Source organism: Pseudophryne corroboree, chromosome 6 (genome assembly GCF_028390025.1).
Source record: "Pseudophryne corroboree isolate aPseCor3 chromosome 6, aPseCor3.hap2, whole genome shotgun sequence".
In the NCBI taxonomy this organism is placed as follows: Eukaryota; Metazoa; Chordata; class Amphibia; order Anura; family Myobatrachidae; genus Pseudophryne; species Pseudophryne corroboree.
In genome coordinates, this window is record NC_086449.1 from 436,843,446 (window position 1) to 436,864,106 (window position 20,661).

The 20,661-nt window shown below is 45.5% G+C and overlaps 1 protein-coding gene across 4 annotated transcripts in view; it reads right to left on the reverse strand.

Annotated features, from left to right (window-relative positions):
* LRRK2 (leucine rich repeat kinase 2) overlaps positions 1 to 1,329 on the reverse strand; it is a 469,339-nt gene extending 468,010 nt beyond the window's left edge. For 2 of the 4 annotated variants that reach the window (XM_063927083.1, XM_063927080.1), the window contains exon 1: positions 1,112 to 1,329. The gene's annotated coding sequence lies outside the window, so the exon portion shown is untranslated. Of the gene's footprint in view, positions 1 to 918; positions 1,049 to 1,111 lie in introns of those variants that run through there. The other 2 variants (XM_063927081.1, XM_063927082.1) reach the window with 2 other exon arrangements.
* Positions 1,330 to 20,661: the final 19,332 nt, after the last annotated feature.

Consider the following 20,661-nt stretch of genomic DNA (forward strand, 5'->3'; position numbering starts at 1 on the left):
TTACTGTAAGTTACAGGGTAAGGCATTGCTACTAAGCTATTAAGTTTTCATACAACAACAATTTCTTAACAGATCAGTTTAAAAGGAAAAAAAAAAAAAATTAAAAGTGTTTGATGCACGGGACTTTATGTTCACTTACCAGAGAACCACCCTAAACACACTCATCCAAAAAGGGCCATTAGGTAGTGAGACGTACAGTATATGTACCTAGTGCAGTGTTTTTTTAACCCCAGTCCTCAGGACCCCTAACAGGCCACATTTGCCAGGTCACCCAGGAGGTGTATGACCGACTATTACATTTTACAGATTCCCAGATGTCCTGGAAAACATGACCTGTTTAGAGTTCTGAGGGCTGCATGTTAGAATCCCTGACCTAGACTAAACTTTGGAAATAACTGATCATAAAATCACGCTTATCAGTCACACAGACCTCAATGCACTTTTTATCAGACACACGTAAGCCAAGGAACTTTTACAGGGGTCTATTATGTGGTATATGTACTAAGGCTTGGAGAGAGATAAAGTGCCAACCAACCAGCTCCTAAATGCCATGCTACAGGCTGTGTTTGAAAATTGACAGGAGCAGGGTGGCTGGTGCTTTGGGGTCTATTTACTAAGCTTTCGATGGAGATAAAGTACTAGCCAACCAGTTCCTGTCACTATTCAAGCCCAGGACATGGCAGTTAGGAGTTGATTGGCTGGTACTTTATCTCTGTCCACTTTATCTCTCTCCAAGACTCAGTACTGTACAAAGACCTCATCACGTGATAGGATAGATAGATAGATAGATAGATAGATAGATAGATAGATAGATAGATAGATAGATAGATAGATAAAGTGCCAGGAGACACAGTGGAGGGGTATACAAAACGTTTTGCCAAATTTTATCCAAAAGACGAGCAATGCCTCTCCCCTCACCAAATACTGCGCCTAACACGCCCTGGATTTATTCCTGTGGACTTCCCAGCGAAGCATAGAGTGACCCTACTAGTGTACTTCAAGGATACAGCTGCAGAGAAGCAAAGTGTAAACAGCGCCGCAGACATCAGGGATCCCCATCTACATACAGCCAGCATACACCACATCACACCAGTGGCCCAGCAACACGTACAATTGGAACAAAGATTATTTTAACCTGGTCCAAGTAGCAGCGTAACCTCCGTACTTTCACTCTACCCCGGCTGTGCTGCCAGAGACCTTCCACTTGCAGTAGCGGCAACGGTGGTATTAGCGGCGCGGTGATTGGAGAGATGCGCGGTCACTCAGCGAGACTAACCGCGCCCTGTTCACTCATTGGTGGCGGATGTGGCCGTCAGGTTCCGTCTGCATGATGCGGTGTGTGGGACAGAGGATGAACTGGGGTCTGCTACTGCTGCTAGCCTTGAGAGAGTCACTGCAAGGCGCAGACTAACTGACACCTATTGCATTGTTCCCCTCAGAAAGTAAGTGGATTGCTGAGACAGTGCACTGTAGTGGTATAATACGGACCACTGTCTATAGAGTTCGGTCCTGCTGCCAGCACGAGTTGAAAACAATGAGGAAGCTGATTGCAATGTAGGGTAAAAACAATCTTTTCTTGTACTGTTAAGGAGCATGTTTATCTCAATCCGCGTTTTGGTTGCATAACATGACCCTCTCCAGGAAGGACAGAATGCTCTGCTCCTGGCCTTCCCTCTTAATGTATGCTTGATAAATCTTTTAGTGTAAATTAATAAAGTTAAATTGAATATTTTCACGCAAATGTACAATCTATTTGCTGCCCATCCTGGCAAAGCTGTGGTTGCGATAAGAATGACCATCGGTATGCTTTAACCTGATGGAAGATGGAAAATTTAAATGGAACCATCGATGTTTTGAACCTGATCACATGTGTACCATTCTTGCGAGTTTGGGCTGCATTTCAGGAAATGGAGTTGGGGATCTGGTAGGGATTAATGGTGTCCTCAATGCTGAGAAATACAGACAGGTACTTATCCACCATGCAGTACCATCTGGGAGGCGTCTGATTGACTCCAAATTTATTCTGCAGCAGGACAACAACCCTAAAAACAGCCAATGCCATTTAGAACTATCTTCAGCATACAGAAGGAGTACTGGAAGTGATGCTATGGCCCTGATATCAACATCATCAAGTCTGTCTGGGATTACATGAAGAAACAGAAAGATTTGAGCAAGCCTACATCCACAAACGATCTGTGGTTAGTTCTCCAAGATGTTTGGAACAACCTCCCTGTTGAGTTCCTCCAAAGACTACATGCAAGTGTACCAAGAAGAAGAATTCAAGCTGTTTTGATAGCAAAGTGTGGTCACACCAAATATTGGCCCTCATTCCGAGTTGATCGGTCGCAAGGCGAATTTAGCAGAGTTACACACGCTAAGCCGCCGCCTACTGGGAGTGTATCTTAGCATCTTAAAATTGCGACCGATGTATTCGCAATATTGCGAGCACAAACTACTTAGCAGTTTTAGAGTAGCTCCAGACTTACTCTGCCTGTGCGATCAGTTCAGTGCTTGTCGTTCCTGGTTTGACGTCACAAACACACCCAGCGTTCGCCCAACCACTCCCCCGTTTCTCCGGCCACTCCTGCGTTTTTTCCGGAAACGGTAGCGTTTTCAGCCACACGCCCATAAAACGCCGTGTTTCCGCCCAGTAACACCCATTTCCTGTCAATCACATTACGTTCGCCGGAGCGATGAGAAAGCCGTGAGTAAAAATACTTTCTTCATAGCAAAGATACTTGGCGCAGTCGCAGTGCGAATATTGCGCATGCGCACTAAGCGGAATTTCACTGCGATGCGATGAAAAATACCGAGCGAACGACTCGGAATGAGGGCCATTGATTTGATTTAGATTTCTGTTAATTCAGTTTGCATTTTGTTAATTGATAAAAAATAAAATTAACATTTCTATTTTTGAAATTATTCTTACTTTGCAGCATTTTTTTCCACACCTGCCTAAAACTTTTGCACAGTACTGTATATAAACATCATACATACATACATACATACATACATACATACATACATATATATACGTATATATATATATATATATATATATATATATATATATATATATGCACTGCTCAAAAAAATAAAGGGAACACTAAAATAACACATCCTAGATCTGAGTGAATGAAATTTTCTTATTAAATACTTTGTTCTTTACATAGTTGAATATGCTGACAACAAAATCACACAAAAATTATCAATGGAAATCAAATTTATTAACCCATGGAGGTCTAGATTTGGAGTCACCCTCAAAATTAAAGTGGAAAAACACACTACAGGCTGATCCAACTTTGATGTAATGTCCTTAAAACAAGTCAAAATGAGGCTCAGTAGTGTGTGTGGCCTCCACGTGCCTGTATGACCTCCCTACAACCCACACAAGTGGCTCAGGTAGTGCAGCTCATCCAGGATGGCACATCAATGCGAGCTGTGGCAAGAAGGTTTGCTGTGTCTGTCAGCGTAGTGTCCAGAGCATGGAGGTGCTACCAGGAGACAGGCCAGTACATCAGGAGACGTGGAGGAGGCCGTAGGAGGGCAACAACCCAGCAGCAGGACCGCTATCTCCGCCTTTGTGCAAGGAGGAACAGGAGGAGCACTGCCAGAGCCCTGCAAAATGACTTCCAGCAAGCCACAAATGTGCATGTGTCTACTCAAACGATCAGAAATAGACTCCATGAGGGTGGTATGCGGGCCCGACGCCCACAGGTGGGGGTTGTGCTTACAGCCCAACACCGTGCAGGACGTTTGGCATTTGCCAGAGAACACCAAGATTGGCAAATTCGCTACTGGCGCCCTGTGCTCTTCACAGATGAAAGCAGGTTCTCACTGAGCACATGTGACAGACGTGACAGAGTCTGGAGATGCCAAGGAGAACGTTCTGCTGCCTGCAACATCCTCCAACATGACCGGTTTGGCAGTGGTTCAGTAATGGTGTGGGGTGGCATTTCTTTGGGGGACCGCACACCCCTCCATGTGCTCACCAGTGGTAGCCTGACTGCCATTAGGTACCGAGATGAGATCCTCAGACCCCTTGTGAGACCATATGCTGGTGCGGTTGGCCCTGGGTTCCTCCTAATGCAAGACAATGCTAGACCTCATGTGGCTGGAGTGTGTCAGCAGTTCCTGCAAGACGAAGGCATTGATGCTATGGACTGGCCCACCCGTTCCTCAGACCTGAATCCAATTGAGTACATCTGGGACATCATGTCTCGCTCCATCCACCAACGCCACGTTGCACCACAGACTGTCCAGGAGTTGGCGGATGCTTTAGTCCAGGTCTGGGAGGAGATCCCTCAGGAGACCATCCGCCACCTCATCAGGAGCATGCCCAGGCGTTGTAGGGAGGTCATACAGGCATGAGGAGGCCACAGACACTACTGAGCCTCATTTTGACTTGTTTTAAGGACATTACATCAAAGTTGGATCAGCCTGTAGTGTGTTTTTCCACTTTAATTTTGAGGGTGACTCCAAATCCAGACCTCCATGGGTTAATAAATTTGATTTCCATTGATAATTTTTGTGTGATTTTGTTGTCAGCACATTCAACTATGTAAAGAACAAAGTATTTAATAAGAATATTTCATTCATTCAGATCTAGGATGTGTTCTTTTAGTGTTCCCTTTATTTTTTTGAGCAGTGTATAAATAAATATATATATATATATATATATATATATATATATATATATATGATCTTTTTGCAAAGCGTTTGCTGCTGCAAATTGCACGTCACTCCAGGATAAGTCTTAAGAAAGAATGCTTTTAATGCAAAAAATGATAACAATCCATGTCCATGACTGCTCATTTCTGGATCTTCAATGGTGCCGTCATCAGGACTAAACAACTCTGCTACAGTGTATCATTACTGCATAAACAAGAAAAAAGAAGCAAAAGTATCACAAACATGTTTCTTACCTTTTATCACCGCTGTATACGGGCCGGAGCAGCGTCCGGAGTCTGGGGGTGTGTGTTGCACTCCTATACATACATATATGTCACACTCAAACATACACATACATGTCACACGAGCAATCACACACACACACCCCTTCTAAAACCAGCTGCTTCTCCCGGCAACACGGATTGCAGCCCCGTCCTGCCAGCTTAGAGCACACACTCCTCCTGCCAGCATGGAGCGCAGCACCCTCCCGGCAGCCCAGCACCCTCCCGGCAGCCCAGCACCCCAAACAGCCTATTAGGGGCTTCTAAGTGTGACCCAGTAGTAAAATCCCGGGTCACACCATTCATACTTAACCCGGGTTATTTACTCGGGACGAAAGTCCCAGTAAAAACCCTGTAAAATTGCAGGGGCGGCGACTTTGGTGCCTTTCCAGCATAAAAAAAATCTCGGGTTGATGCGCGTTCATGTGAAAAAACCCAGGATTTTCAAGTATGTCTGAAAGGAGCTGCCTTGTCCTATACCAAGGCCTGCCCAAGAACTCATAAACTGAGTAAGACAATATATTATGGATAGGACACTGGCGTGTAAATGGAAGTATTCAAATGTAATTATGTACACCTAAATCAATACGTGAAAAAGTAAAGTTCAGAATAATATTTTACTTTCTTGTTTGTTGCTTGATGTTTTGTTTCAAATGTCCCACAAGACAAGAGTTTTTCAATATATGTATGAAAGATATAAAGGAGAGAATATTGCCATCATTGCGCAACATCATTTAAAAAAAAAAGATATTATAATCCAAAACACACATTTCCAAAAGAAAAAAAAACACTCAATAGTGTAAATCGAGGATTCACCAGAAATCAGTGCTTCAGATGCATGTTGATATAAAGTACAAGTACATGGTGGTAGCAGGACACACAATTACCAGATTCCTTGCTGAATTTTAAGTAAATATTATTAAAGTGTAGTGAAAAATGAAAGGAAAAAGAGTTGTATGTGAGACATTAAGTGTGGGCTCAACAAATTGAATTGTTCAATGCACAGCACAAATAAACTGAACAATTCAGCAAGTCCTTTTGAATCCATTATGGGGTATATTCAATTGGGAGGGAATTAAAAAACAAAATCTTGCAATTGCAATCTTTCCAATTCGCTTAATCAGTCCATAATTACTCCCCTTTTGCAGCGCTGTCGTCCATCTCTGCTTCCCAAGTCGTCTCTACTCCTCCGCGTCAAAGACAGCAGGGTTTCCAAGGATAGGTATTGCCTGTCACACTGCACTCACTCCACGCACACACTGCACAACAATACTATACTGCTCACCCTGCACCCCCTCCCTGCGCACACTGCATTGCACTACACTACACTAAAGCCCTGTACACACGGGGAAGATGTGTGCTGAGCGATCTAGCACAGACCACTCAGCACACATCTCTCCCCACACTAAGCAGAATGTGTGCTGGCCGGGGAGGGCGCTCATTACACCCAACGGTGAAATGAGCCATCTCAATAGATTTAGATGTCAACTCTAGAATCGTCGGCAGCGGCGCTCGGGACCGCGCATTGCTGTCGCCAGCACCCTACACACGGAGAGATCCGTGCTTAATATCTAAGAAATCCAGTCAGATTGCTTAGAATTTAAGCACGGATCTCTCCATGTGTACCCCCCTTGCCACTCACCTTGCATCCCCTCCCAGCACACACTGCACTACACTACTCTTCAATCTGCACCCCCTACCTACACACACTGCACTATGTTAATGCTCACACTGCACCCCCGCCTCATACACACTTCACTACACTACCCCTAACCTTGCAGACAGCATAGGCATCCTGATGTGGCTGCATGCTGATTTGAAGAAAAAAGATTCCCCTCATGCAGGATTTTGCCTGCAAACAAATTTGCAACCTCCTTTTTTATTGAATACAGCAGGTATCAGGAGCATGCATACCCATCAAAATAAGGTGAACGCAAAATCCCGCACTTAGGGGTCTATTTACTAAGCCTTGGATGGAGATAAAGTCCCAGCCAATCAGCTCCTAACTGTCAAGTCACAGGCTGGATTTGAAAAATGATAGGAGCCGATTGGCTGGTACTTTGGGGTCTATTTACTAAGCCTTGAATGGAGGTAAAGTGAAAAAGTCTCAACTGTTATTTTTCAAACAGCCTGTGACATGACAGTTAGGAGCTGATTGGCTGGTACTTTATCTCCGTCCAGTTTAGCTCCATCCAAGGCTTAGTAAATAGACCCCTTCATTAAATATGCCTCTACTGTATGTTTAGACTTTTAGCGAAGAGGAAGCTTTTAACAATATTTAGAACTGCTGCTGGGATGCGGTCAAGATGCCGCCGGCCGGAATCCCGGCGGTCGAAATACCGACGCCGGAATCCCGACCGCCACAATCCCGACATATTCTCCCTCCGTGGGTGTCCACAACACCCATAGAGGGAGAATATAATAGTGTGCCGAGCGTAGCGAGGCACCGTGCCCGCAGCGTGGCGAGCAAAGCGAGCCCGCAAGGGGCTGCGTTCCCCTCGCCACCCCTGTCGGGATCGTGTGGTCGGGATTCCGGCGTCGGGATTTCGACCGCAGGGATTCCGGCCGGCGGCATTTAGTACTGATCCCCTGCTGCTTATGTGTCCCTCAAACATACCAATGCTTTATAGAGCTTCCAATCTTTGCTTGCAGGTACTTCGCTGAAGTGGAATATAGGTGGAGAAAAAAATGGGTACCGCTGTCCCATATAAGGCCATCACATAGCATTAGTTGTGGCAGCAGTGGGCTGCTTCAGAATCTTTGCATCAGGACTGATAACCTGGTGACAGGGCCAAAGAGCAAGCACCAGTACACGTGTAATTGTGTCTCATGTAGTCACTAGTCAGTGATGGTGACAGACACTTGATAGTTCCTCACTACTGTGTTGAGCTCTGTGGTGGGCTTCTCTCTTGATGAGCACTCGTGTTTGGACCATCTTGCCAGAAATGGCGAAGTCCAAAGTCTGGGTCTATAATAGTGCTCTGGATGTGCTAAGTTGATGAGACTTCAGTCAGCTGAGGGGTCTATTTATACAGCAGTTAGAATCCCTTTTTCTGTAATTTTTGGTGACAATGGGGTATCCACTACTTACAACACATACAATTTCTAAACAAGATTACATTAGGGAAATATATCATGGCAATGGCTATCATGATTTCTTTATACTTACTGTACTTTACAACTAGAATGCATTTTTTATGATGTACTGTGCAATGAAAAAAGGAAGGTTTTTACAGGGTATATGCAGCGTTACCAGCTTACATATGCCCACTATGGAGAAGTAGGCAAATATTTACTGAGCATGCAAGGGCTCTGCATCATTGATCATTACATTTCCAGCGAAGTGACTTCAAGAATGGCTGGCAAGTAGCCAGTGTCAGAATGTGGGGGATTTGTTCTGTCAGCTCTAATTTGACACTTGTTGGACACTGCTACAGGTACCCCACAGGCCGCAGCCTACACCAGATGAGACTTTAGAGAGATTGAAAGTGAGGCATTGGAGAAGTTGAGGTACTCGTGAATGGCTGGGTAGACTGAGTAGGTAGCACAGGATTCTGGAGTATTGTTTTTAATAAAGTCTCAGGAGAACAGAATAGAATAGTGCAGTTAGGATTACTGAAGTGCAGTATACAGAGGCACTACAGGAATGCTGGAACATGACACACAGTTGTTATATTAGTACATTGTAATACAGCACATGGTTGTTGTATTCAGAACAGTGGAGTGCAGTGTACAGCAATGTGAGGTTTCCAATGCAGTCAGAGAATCTCCAGCCCAGAAAGATGAGACAAAGATCTGACATTGGACTACTATCTGAGCAAGTTTAAATAGTTCATCTGCTAGATTAAGAGGAGTTTGATTGGCTGTGGTTATTATCTTACCTAAGTTTATATGGTGAAGCTTTCATCTTACCTAGACGTAAACCAGCACCCCAAACCCGGTAAGTGTATCCTGTGGACTGATTTATGATAGTACCAACCCTCATAATTGCAGGTATGTTAGATGAATCAATACAAGTACATTCTTCAGGCCAGGGCCGTAACTACGTGTGTGCCAGGTGTGCCTGTCACACAGCGCAGTTGCTCTGAGGGTGCAACTGCCCGCAATCTCTAAAGTCAGTGGCATTGTAATGAGTCAAACTGACTCATTACAAGCTGCCTGTGTGCCGATCGAGGAGAAGAGCAGCTCCGAGGGCAGGTGAGAAGGAGGAGGGAGCCGCAGCAGCGCACTGTAGTTGGTGGCACCACTGCAGCTGTCCCTCTCCTTCCACATAGGCTGGCCACCGCCGCTATGAATGCTGGGATGCGTTTCCCTCATTCCAGCATTCACAGCGGCGGCGGCCAGCCTATGTGGAAGGAGAGGGACAGCTGCAGTGGCGCCGCCACCAATTACAGTGCGCTGCTGCGGCTGCCGAGTCCCCCTTCCTCCTTCTCCTTCCCTGCCTGCCCGGGATCTGCCTGACTGCCTGCACCGAGGAGCCTGACTGCTTGAGCCACTGGAGACAGTAAGTATAATCTATACTGACTGTCTGTCAGTCTGTCTGTCTATCTATCTATCTGTCTGTCTGAGGTAACGCGTAAAAAGGGGGACTGGCTGCCGTAATGTGTAATAAGAGGACGCTGTCTGCCGTAATATGTAAAAAGGGGGACGCTGTCTGCTGTAAAGTGTAAAAAGGGGACACTGTCTGCCGTAATGTGTAAAAAGGGGACGCTGTCTGCTGTAATGTGTAAAAAGGGGGACGCTGTCTGCCGTAATGTGTAAAAAGGGGGACGCTGTCTGCCGTAAAGTGTAAAAAGGGGAATATGTCCGCCGTAATGTGTAAAAGGGGGTGTAATCTGAATAATGGAGACTGCTGTGCACCGTAATATGAATTGGTATTATTTTGTGGCCACACCCCTTCCCCATGAACCCACGCCCATATATTTTTTACGCGCACCTACGGTGTGCACTGCCCCTATTTTACATAAGGAGGGGGGGCGCATATACCATTTCTTGCACACGGCGCTAAAATGTCTAGTTACGGCACTGCTTCAGGCCCACAGCCCTTCCAATCAAGTAGAAACTTTTCCCAAGATATTCCAGAATCTATAATTTGTTGAACCTCAAATTCTTCATCATCGTCTCATGAACTTGTATGGAGCTTTGATGGGTGCAGAAAATCTTAGTAACCAAGGTCATGAGTAAAGAGATCGGTATACAGAGAGAGGGTATCAGAAGCTTGATTTAGGACTTCATTTTAAAGGTCTTATCAATATACAGGCTAGTTCATGGTGGGAACTTGCAGACAGTGTCGGACTGGGACATGAAGTGCCCACCCACTGAAATGCAGTGGTAGGGGTCCATGTTTAGGCGTGTGGCTGATGTCCAGAGGGGGTGTGTCCAGTTACCATATTGGTTTGCCTAACCAGTAGAGAGTGTATCGGCTGGGCCCCTAGATTAATATGTACATTTCTCATACGTCCTAGAGGATGCTGGGGTCCACTTCAGTACCATGGGGTATAGACAGTTCTGCAGGAGCCATACGCACGCTAAGACTTTTCAAGGGGTGTGAACTGGCTCCTCCCTCTATGCCCCTCCTCCAGACCTCAGTTTTAGAAATGTGCCCAGGCAGACTGGATGCACTCCAGGGGAGCTCTACTGAGTTTCTCTGAAAAGACTTATGTTAGGTTTTTTATTTTCAGGGACACTGCTGGCAACAGTCTCCCTGCTTCGTGGGACTGAGGGGGCAGAAGTAGGAACCAACTTCCTGAATAGTTTCATGGCTCTGCTTCTGGCTGACAGGACACCATTAGCTCCTGAAGGGTACTGAACGCTAGCTGTGCCTAGATGCTCACTCCCACAGCACGCCGTCACCCCCATTGCAGAGCCAGAAGTCAGAAGACAGGTGAGTGTTAGAAAAGAGATCTTCAATCAATGTGACGGCTAAAGGTACTGCACGGCTGGCAGGAGCGCAGTGCGCCATACTGCCCACACAACACAGGCACTGCAGGGCGCGGGGGGGGGGGCACCCTGGGCAGCATGAAACCTTATAAAACTGGTAGAAAAGGGGCATAAGATGCCGAGGCACAGCCCTACCCCTGCCAGTATAAATATAGTTATTAGAATCTCTGAAAAGGAAACGCGCCATTGCGGGGGCGGAGCTTCCTCAGTCAGCCAACACATTGACAAGACAAGATTGTCCTTTTTAGGGATGATTCTGGGCACAGAAGTACGGAGAGTATTTATTCCAGTGGAAAAGTCTCTGGATATACAGAAAATGGTCAAACAAATATTGAAACCAACAAACGTGTCGATCCATCAATGCATTCAGTTGTTGGGGAAAATGGTAGCGGCCTACGAGGCCATACAGTTTGGCTGATTTCATGCCAGAGTATTCCAGTGGGACCTGTTGGACAAGTGGACCGGATCCCACCTACACATGCACCGGAAAATAATCATGTCCCCCAGAGCCAGGATTTCGCTCCTGTGGTGGCTACACAGTTCTCACCTACTAGAGGGACGCAGGTTTGGGATTCATGACTGGGTCCTAATAACCACGGATGCAAGTCTCCGAGGCTGGGGAGCTGTCACACAGGGGGAAAGCTTCCAAGGAAAATGGTCAAGTCAGGAAGCCTGCCTTCACATAAATGTTCTGGAATTGAGAGCCATTTACAACGGCCTTGTACAAGCGGTACATCTTCTTCAAGATCATTCCGTGCAGATCTATTCGGACAATGTAACAGCAGTCGCGTGCATAAACAGGCAGGGCGGAACGAAAAGCAGAGCGGCAATGGCAGAGGTGACAAGGATTCTCCTCTGGGCAGAAAGACATGTGAGAGCTCTGTCAGCAATTTTCATTCCGGGAGTGGACAACTGGGAAGCAGACTTCTTCAGCAGACACGATCTCCATCCAGGAGAGTGGGGCCTCCACCAAGAAGTCTTCGCAGAGGTGACGAGTCTTTAGGGAGCTCCTCAAGTAGACATGATGGCATCTCGTCTAAACAAGAAGCTTCAGAGATATTGTTCCAGGTCGAGAGACCCTCAAGCAATAGCAGTGGATGCACTAGTGACCCAGTGGGTGTTTCGGTCGGTATATGTTTTCCCTCCACTTCCACTGATTCCAAAAGTTCTCAAAATAATAAGAAGAACAAGAGTTCGAGCAATATCCATTGCCCCAGACTGGCCAAGGAGGGCTTGGTATCCAGATCTTCAGGAGTTGCTCATAGAAGATCCTCGGCCTCTTCCTCCTCGAGAGGACCTACTACAGCAGGGGCTGTGTGTGTATCAAGACTTACCGCAGCTACGTTTGACGGCATGGCTGTTGAGCGCCGGATCCTAGCCCAAAAGGGTATTCCCAAGGAAGTCATTCCCACTCTTATTCAGACCAGGAAAGGAGTAACGTCTAAACATTACCACCGTATTTGGAGAAAATATGTGTCTTGGTGTGAATCCAAGAAGGCTCCTATGGAAGAGTTTCAATTGGGACGTTTTCTCCATTTTCTGCAGGCTGGTGTGGATGCGGGCCTTAGATTGGGGTCAATCAAGGTCCAGATTTCGGCCTTATCAGTTTTCTTTCAAAAACAATTGGCCTCCTTTCCAGAAGTTCAGACGTTCGTGAAAGGGGTTCTGCATATCCAGCCTCCATTTGTGTCTCCAGTGGCACCATGGGACCTTAATGTGGTGTTGCAGTTCCTTCAATCAGATTGGTTTGAACCTCTGCAGGAGATAGAATTGAAGTTTCTCACTTGGAAAGTGGTGATGCTTTTGGCCTTGGCATCCGCAAGGCGGGTGTCTGAGTTGGGGGCCTTGTCTCACAAGAGCCCTTACCTGATCTTCCATGACGATAGGGCAGAGTTAAGAACTCCTCAACAATTTCTTCCAAAGGTGGTTTCGTCCTTCCACATAAACCAACCCATTGTGGTGCCAGTAGCTACTGACACTTCCACTGAGTCAAAGTCTCTAGATGTGGTTAGAGCTTTGAAGATTTATGTCACAAGAACAGCTCGGTTACGGAAAACAGAGGCTCTGTTTGTCCTGTATGCTCCCAGCAAGATTGGGTGTCCTGCTTCTAAGCAGACTATTGCGTGCTGGATCAGAGGGACGATTCAGCACGCTCATTCTACGGCAGGCTTGCCGGTACCGAAGTCGGTGAAGGCCCATTCTACTAGGAAAGTGGGCTTATCCTGGGCGGCTGCCCGGGTCGTCTCGGCTTTACAACTTTGCCAAGCAGATTCTTGGTCAGGGTTAAACACATTTGCTAAATTTTATAAGTTTGACACTTTGGCCGATGAGGACCTCAAGTTTGGTCAATCGGTGCTGCAGGGTCATCCGCACTCTCCCGCCCGTACTGGAGCTTTGGTATAACCCCATGGAAGTGGATCCCAGCATCCTCTAGGACGTATGAGAAAACAGGATTTTAATACCTACCAGTAAATCCTTTTCTCCTAGTCCGTAGAGGATGCTGGGCACCCGACCCAGTGCGTACTTTACCTGCAGTTTGTTCATTATAGTTACACAAGTTGTGTTACATTTGTTTACAGCATGTTGCTGCAAATGGTTCATGCCTGTTGGCGTGTGTTATGTTGAATGCCATGTTGTGCGGCATTGTTGAGGTGTAAGCTGGTATGAATCTCACCATTAGTATAAAAGTAAATCCTTTCCTCGAAATGTCCGTCTTCCTGGGCACAGTTCCTATAACTGAGGTCTGGAGGAGGGGCATAGAGGGAGGAGCCAGTTCACACCCCTTGAAAAGTCTTAGAGTGCCCATGGCTCCTGCGGAACCAGCTATACCCCCATGGTACTGAAGTGGACCCCAGCATACTCTACGGACTAGAAGAAAAGGATTTACCAGTAGGTATTAAAATCCTGTTTAAATACTGCTAGTGCCTACATGATACTGTATCAAAAAATCACTGTAGAAAATACGCCATAGTCCTGTGCAGTATAAGGTAACATATTTACAATGTATAATTCAAGTGCACAGTCTGGAACCTGATCCCTAGATGAGGAGGAGGGCCCACAGGCAGTAGGGCTTACCGGGTGTTTCCCCTGCACCCATGTGGGCCAGTCCAACCCTGCTTGCAGAGGATTCTTGTTTCTGATATTGAGATTAAAAACTGTTCCTTATCAGTGTATAACCTTTCGGAAAGAGATGCCTTTTTCAGATTTGCTTTCACTTTGCTCCAAGTTTTTGGAAAGTCTCATATAAGTACTTCTATGGCTTGCACATCAGAGTGTAGCAAAGAAGGAAATAATGGAAGGTAAAGATGAATACGATATATAGTATAGGATGAAGTCGTCCCAGGGGGATGCAGTCAATTTATCTCCAATCAAAATCCCGACGGTCGAAATCCCGACAGCAATTGACCGATGGTCAAAATCCCGACAAGGTCAAAATCCTGACATGGACAAAATACCAACATGTAAAATACAGACAAGGTCAAAATACCAACATGTAAAATGCAGACAGGTCAACATGCCGACATGAGTTTTTAATGATTTTTAAATTGAAACCGAATTGTTCATACTTTACCATCCCAGTGGACCTGGAGGGGAAATATAATAGCGCAGCGAGCCATGCGAGGTGACGCGGTACACTTATATGGTGTCCATGTCGACCTATGTCGAAATACACACAAAAAACAATGAAAACTGCATGTCGGTATTTTGATCTTGCTGCATTTTACATGTCGGTATTTTGACCTTGTCTGTATTTTAAATGTCGGTATTTTGTTCATGTCGGGATTTTGACTTTGTCCGGATTTTGACCGTCGGTTAATTGCTGTCGGGATTTCGACCGTCGGGATTTTGATTGGAGGTATTTCATACCGATCCCATCCCAGGTGATGTATGATAATGGTTATTGTGAGCAAATTTGTCTCAAGGTAGTAGGTCAACCCAGACATCTTGAGAGGTGGAAGTGCACATTCTCACAGAAGATTCAAAATTCTGTATTCTGGGCCTAATTCAGTGTCAGGATCCATCACATGATTGGATCCAAGAATATGATATTTCTCCTATTGTGTGTGATATAAAATGTTATTTCCTGTGTGAACTGCCTTTCATACTCCACTGCTAGGTTGTAAATACTGTGGACATAACCCCAGGGGGGCTAGGAGGTCATCACAGAGAGCATTTCAATAGGCCACTAGGTAGGCCCCTATTCAGACCTGGTCGCACAGAGGCTTTTTTTTGCACTGCTGCAAATAGGTAATCACCGCCCACAGGGGAGGGGAAATTTGCTGTGCTGGGCTGCAAACGCTTGTGCAAAAGTTTGTGCAGTCTCTGCACAGCTCAGGACTTACTCACCCGCTGCGATAAACCAGGATAGAGCTGACGTCGGGATCCCTCCCTGGAAACGGCCGGGCACGCCTGCGTTCGCATGGACACTCCCTGAAAACGGTCAGTTGACGCCCACAAATGACCTCTTCCTGTCAGTCTTCTAGCGATTGCTGGTGCGATCGCTTTCTTCATTAGATCCATCGCTCCCATGCGACCCATGCGCAGGCGCACTTCAGACCTGATCGCACCGCTGTGAAAAACGGTATACATGACTCCTAGGTCCTGAGGTAATAAATGTGTTTAGTAGTGACAAGATCAAAACCCAGCAATAAAGCGTGAGAAGAAATTTATGTTCAAGATTCTGGTCGCTCATCCTGTCATAAATGTTTGGGGGGTGGAAGGCTGCATCAGTCAGTTCCCATTTTCAAACAACCTGGAGACAGGTAATAATGTAAAGAGGAATATCTGTTGCCCTCAAATCCCCCCCCCCCCCCCCCCCCCCATCCCTCCTCTCCAGTGTATTTGGAAGACACCATTGAGCTGATTAAAAATCCCAAGGGTGGAGGGGAAATGAGTGCAGCTGAAAGGTATAACTAACTCCCTCCCTCAATGTGTGTTGTTCATTTTCACGGGATGTAGCTGCAGCTAGAAGTGAACCGATAAACTCACCTGTGTCATCCCCATATTTGTGCATAAGTTTAGGCTTCTGAATTATTACCTCCTTTTATTATTATTTAAGATTGTACCGAACTCTGTGTATTCTTAAAATATTCTTAATAATCTTTGTAACACTTTTTGTAACTAAAGCTGTGAAGTATTCTTGGAATTAAAATCTAAATTCTAGTCCTGATCTGTGTTTCTTAAAACCTAAGACCTTGTGTGGCCCACGTCTACCTATTGACCTCCACGTCACAGGCGGGCGATTCTCAGATTGGCGTATCTTCAGAAGCGACCGGCAGGTCCATGACATTCAGTAAGGATTTTCAATGCAAATGCACAAGGTGGTGCATACATTGCATCGCATCTATGATGAACATCGTGACCATCGATCGTGATGTTCATCTGCGACAGCAGGCCGAGAAGACCTGAGCTTAATCAGGCTTGCTGTCGCAGGTGGCCTTGTGAGGCCAAAAAACTGCATTCACGACGCAGTCCTTGACCTCACCACTCCCGGAAAACATCAGTCACCCCGACCCTGTCCCTTCCGCCAAACGCCTCTGCCTGTCAGTTAGGCAGAGGCATTTGCATACTTGCAAAGCGATCGCAGGACCCGTTCTGCACATGTTTAGAAAGGGTCCTGTGCATGTGCAGTTTCCGCATCATAAGGAAACTGCACAGACGATTGCGGTTGCTATCCTTACTGAATTACCCCCTCTATATGTTCACTGGACCATGGGTGGTAAGTTGAGAAAAAGTTGACACAGATATGTAATACTTTATATAGGGTTTTCTACAACTGGCTTCAAATTGAATATTCCAATCTGAGACAATCTCCTTAGAATATCCATGGTTGATGAATATTTCCATGATGAGCAAATGTTCCAGAATTGTAGAAGGCCTGTGAGTGGAATGAAATGGTCAGTTTTAGAAAAATAGTCCACCACAATCCATTGAATGTTTTGCGAGATGTAAGATCTGAAATGAAATGGGTCCAAGGTCTAGCTGGAATGGGCAGAGTATCCTTATGACCAGATGGAGCTTGCTGTGGAACCTTCAACTCTGTGCATGGTGGAGTAGGATGCAAGAATTTGTTCCACATCTTGCAGTAGAATAGGCACTAATAGCTCTGATATAGCAGCTTTAATGTTTTGTGAGTATCAGCATGCCAAGCGAAATGAGATGAGATTTGAAGTTTTTTATGCAACATTTATGTAGTAACAGTTTGTATAGGAGGTAGCGTAAAACTGGGGACCTGTAATGTTAAATGGAGACACTTGGAATCAGTAATGGGTTACTTCATGTAAGACTCTTGCTCCTCAGGTCTTTAGATGCACTCTCGATATTTGCCCCTGCCCTATGGCCTCCTATGTGATCAGTTTAGCATCTTTGTATGCAACCACTTTCAGTGACACACCTGTATTACCACCCAATCAGCGCCCAGGAAAACCCCTTTCATTTCTGATACCGTGCATCTAAATCTGTACTGTGACTCTGTATGAACATAATCAGATGCATGTGCAGCTGAATAAACATCAGCCATTTTGGTGAATATCGAAATAGCATCCGACTCTAAATCAGGCCCTAATGTGCACTTACTTACTTGTGAGCACCCTCATTTGAAATAGGCATACTCCCCAACTGTCCCGTTTTGGTCAGGACAGTCCCGCTTTTCCGGCATTGCTGTCCAACACATGGGCTACAGTGTCCCACAGGGGGGGAAGGGAAGTGACAGGAGTACATTCTCACATGCACTGCAAAGCAGCAGGTGAATGAATACTGTGCACATAGGGGGGAATTCAATAGTTATCGCATCCCAAGCTATCTAAAGTGACGGAAGATCGCAGGGGCAATATTCAATTAATCCCCATTATCGCACTGATCGCACCCATTAGTGTTGGGTTTAGCAGCGTAAAGCAGCTAAACCGGACTAAATGAATGGGCGTGATCCCAAAAAGTTTCGTTTGGGCGTAGGTCACTTTTCACACATTTCAGCTCGCATCCTGGTGATGCGAGGTGAAATGTCAACACCAGCAGCCGATCGTGCCTCAACTGAATAGCTCCATCTGCTGGCTGCCAGCGCAAATTACATTTGAATTACACCCATAGTGTGGGGGAGAGTCTGGGGGCAGCTCAGCAGCTCCACGAGTGCTGGGCATGCACCCAGATTGATAAAAATGGAGGGTGTAGTGAGGCCATACCCCTTACCATGAGGCAATGCCCTTTTCCAAAAAAGAGTTTAAAGTGAGCGCAAGGTGTTGGGAGGTATTGAAAGAATGTACCCCATTAGTAGTTTATTGTCTGGTTATCACAAGGATATGACACACTATGCTGCAGAAAGTGTCCCACGTTTTGTAGGTGTACCAAGGTCAAGGACTTCATCTTCCAACACAGACCTCCTAGTCCCGGCAGAATATAACAAAGGCCACCCTGCGTAATCTGAGGGCTACTGAGATGGACAATGTTTTAACAGATGAACTGATGCTGCTTCCTTAGATGCAGCAACGTATCACAGAAGCTTGTAGGAGGCATCTATTTACACAAGATGCATCCTGCAGCATTAGCATATTTACACACCGTAATTGTGTTCAAAGATACAGCTGCAGTATACACTGCATCCACCTCTGAATCACCCCCAGAATTAACATTGTAAAATCAGAAGCCCTTCTACTCAAACTCAATGTTCAAGATTATCAAAGTATTATGTCACAACTCGTTTTTAGGTGTCAAAAAATGGACAAATTATTAAACATATATATTACTAGATATTATGACTACCTCTATTAGGAGAGCTATGCTGCTAGTCAAAAATACTTGGAACAACCAGCCTACCAGATTCAAACTTGCACTCCTCAAGGTGGGTGTTTCCTTGTTTTAAAAGCATACTACTGCTCATCTTAACCATATTGTTGCCTCCTTCGCCACCCCACCCGCTTATCATCTCTCTCGTCTGACGAAACACAGCACAAATACCTGTGTCTGGGGACTGCTAAACGTTTAATTAACTTTCCCCTACTCTATCATTTTCAACAAATTTCTGGGAAACTTGCAAGCATCATCTGTGCATACTTTACCATCTTTCCCCCCTGTACATTATATGTGACAGTCCTCATTTCCCTTCTTGTGTGCTTGGACAAGCTCAGGAGTATGGTTATCCAGAGATCTCAAGGACCAAGGAGCTCCTCTTTTGTTTGGTTATTTGGAATTCAATTCTTGCTAAGTTGTAAATGTGGAAGAGTGGTTGTTAGAGAAAGAAGTGGTGTCTATAACCATAGTTGCTTACACTTGCATTAGGGGTACATGCAGAGCCAGACGGAGGCATGAAGGGCCAACTGGAGAAATGGAAGGGGCCCATACTTAGAGGTGTGGCACAGCCTCCATTGGCGGTGTGACCAGCTACCCCACAGGCTTGGGTAACCATTAGCTAGTGCATGCTCTGTATAATGTAACATATGTATAATGTATAATTCAAGTGTACAGTCTGGAACCTGATCTCTAGAGGAGGGGGTGGGCTCTAAGCAGAGTCGGCCCTAACCAATATGATGCCCTAGGCAAGATTTTGGCTGGTGCCCCCAAGCACCACCGCTTGTTCCGCCTCTGACCTTGCACCTCTTTCCCAGCACCATCACCCCTCACCCATAGCAGTCCTTATTTTGGTGTTTGTACCCCCTATATTTTAAATAGGAACAGTTCGCACATTTGGCGCACAGCCCAAAAAGGGGTGTGTTTTTGCTGGCAAGGGGCATGGCCACACAATAGTGACCCCAATTCAAATGACGCCACACAGTACTGCAACTTTATTCACATTTGATCATGCGATAGTGTCCATAATTCACATTACATCCCACAGTAGTATCACTTTACCTTATAAACGTTACTCCTCACATTAGAGCCCCTTATTCACATTACATCACACTGAATTGCTCCTTATTCACATTACACCACACCCTATTGCTCTTTATTCACATTAGACGACATAGTAGTGCTCTTTCTATATGCAATGCCACATAGTAGAGCACCTTATACACATAATGCCACACATTAGTAATGCATTTATACACATAATTCCGCACCGTAATGCCTCTTACACATATGAGAGATATTATTAATGTCCTTATAAACATAATGCGCCTTACACATTATGACAACCTTTATTAATGCCCTTTTACACATAATGTACCTTACACATATGCCGCACATTATTAATGCCCTTTTACATAATGACACACATTGTGCCCCTACACATTTGCTGCACATTATTAGTGCCCCTATAGACATGACACACATAGTGCCCCTTACACATATGTTGCACATTATTAATGCATTTTTACATGACACACATAATTCTCCTTACACATATTCCGAACACTACTGCACAACCAACCAACTCACATGCACACAGCACTCACACTGCCACTAACACTGTGACCTCTGCCTCTGCTTGGATAAAGATGTGTCCTCATAATCCTTGCCTCAATGCTAACGTCGGGCACCTTTTTTTAATGAAAATGCATCTTATTTGCATTGCTATGTGCCTAGGATGCACAAGCTGCTTCTGCTGATTAAAATGATATGCAGCATGCCTATATACTGTGTGAGACTGTGGCTGTATCTGCATATGAAATGCTACACACAGAATATAGGCATGCCGCATATCATTTTAATCAACAGAAGCTGCTGATGCCCCTAGGCATATCAAATGCCCTAGGCAATTGCCTAGTTTGCCTATGCCTATGGCCGGCTCTGGCTCTAAGGCACCCAGTGGAGCCCACTGGGATATATTTTTGTACCG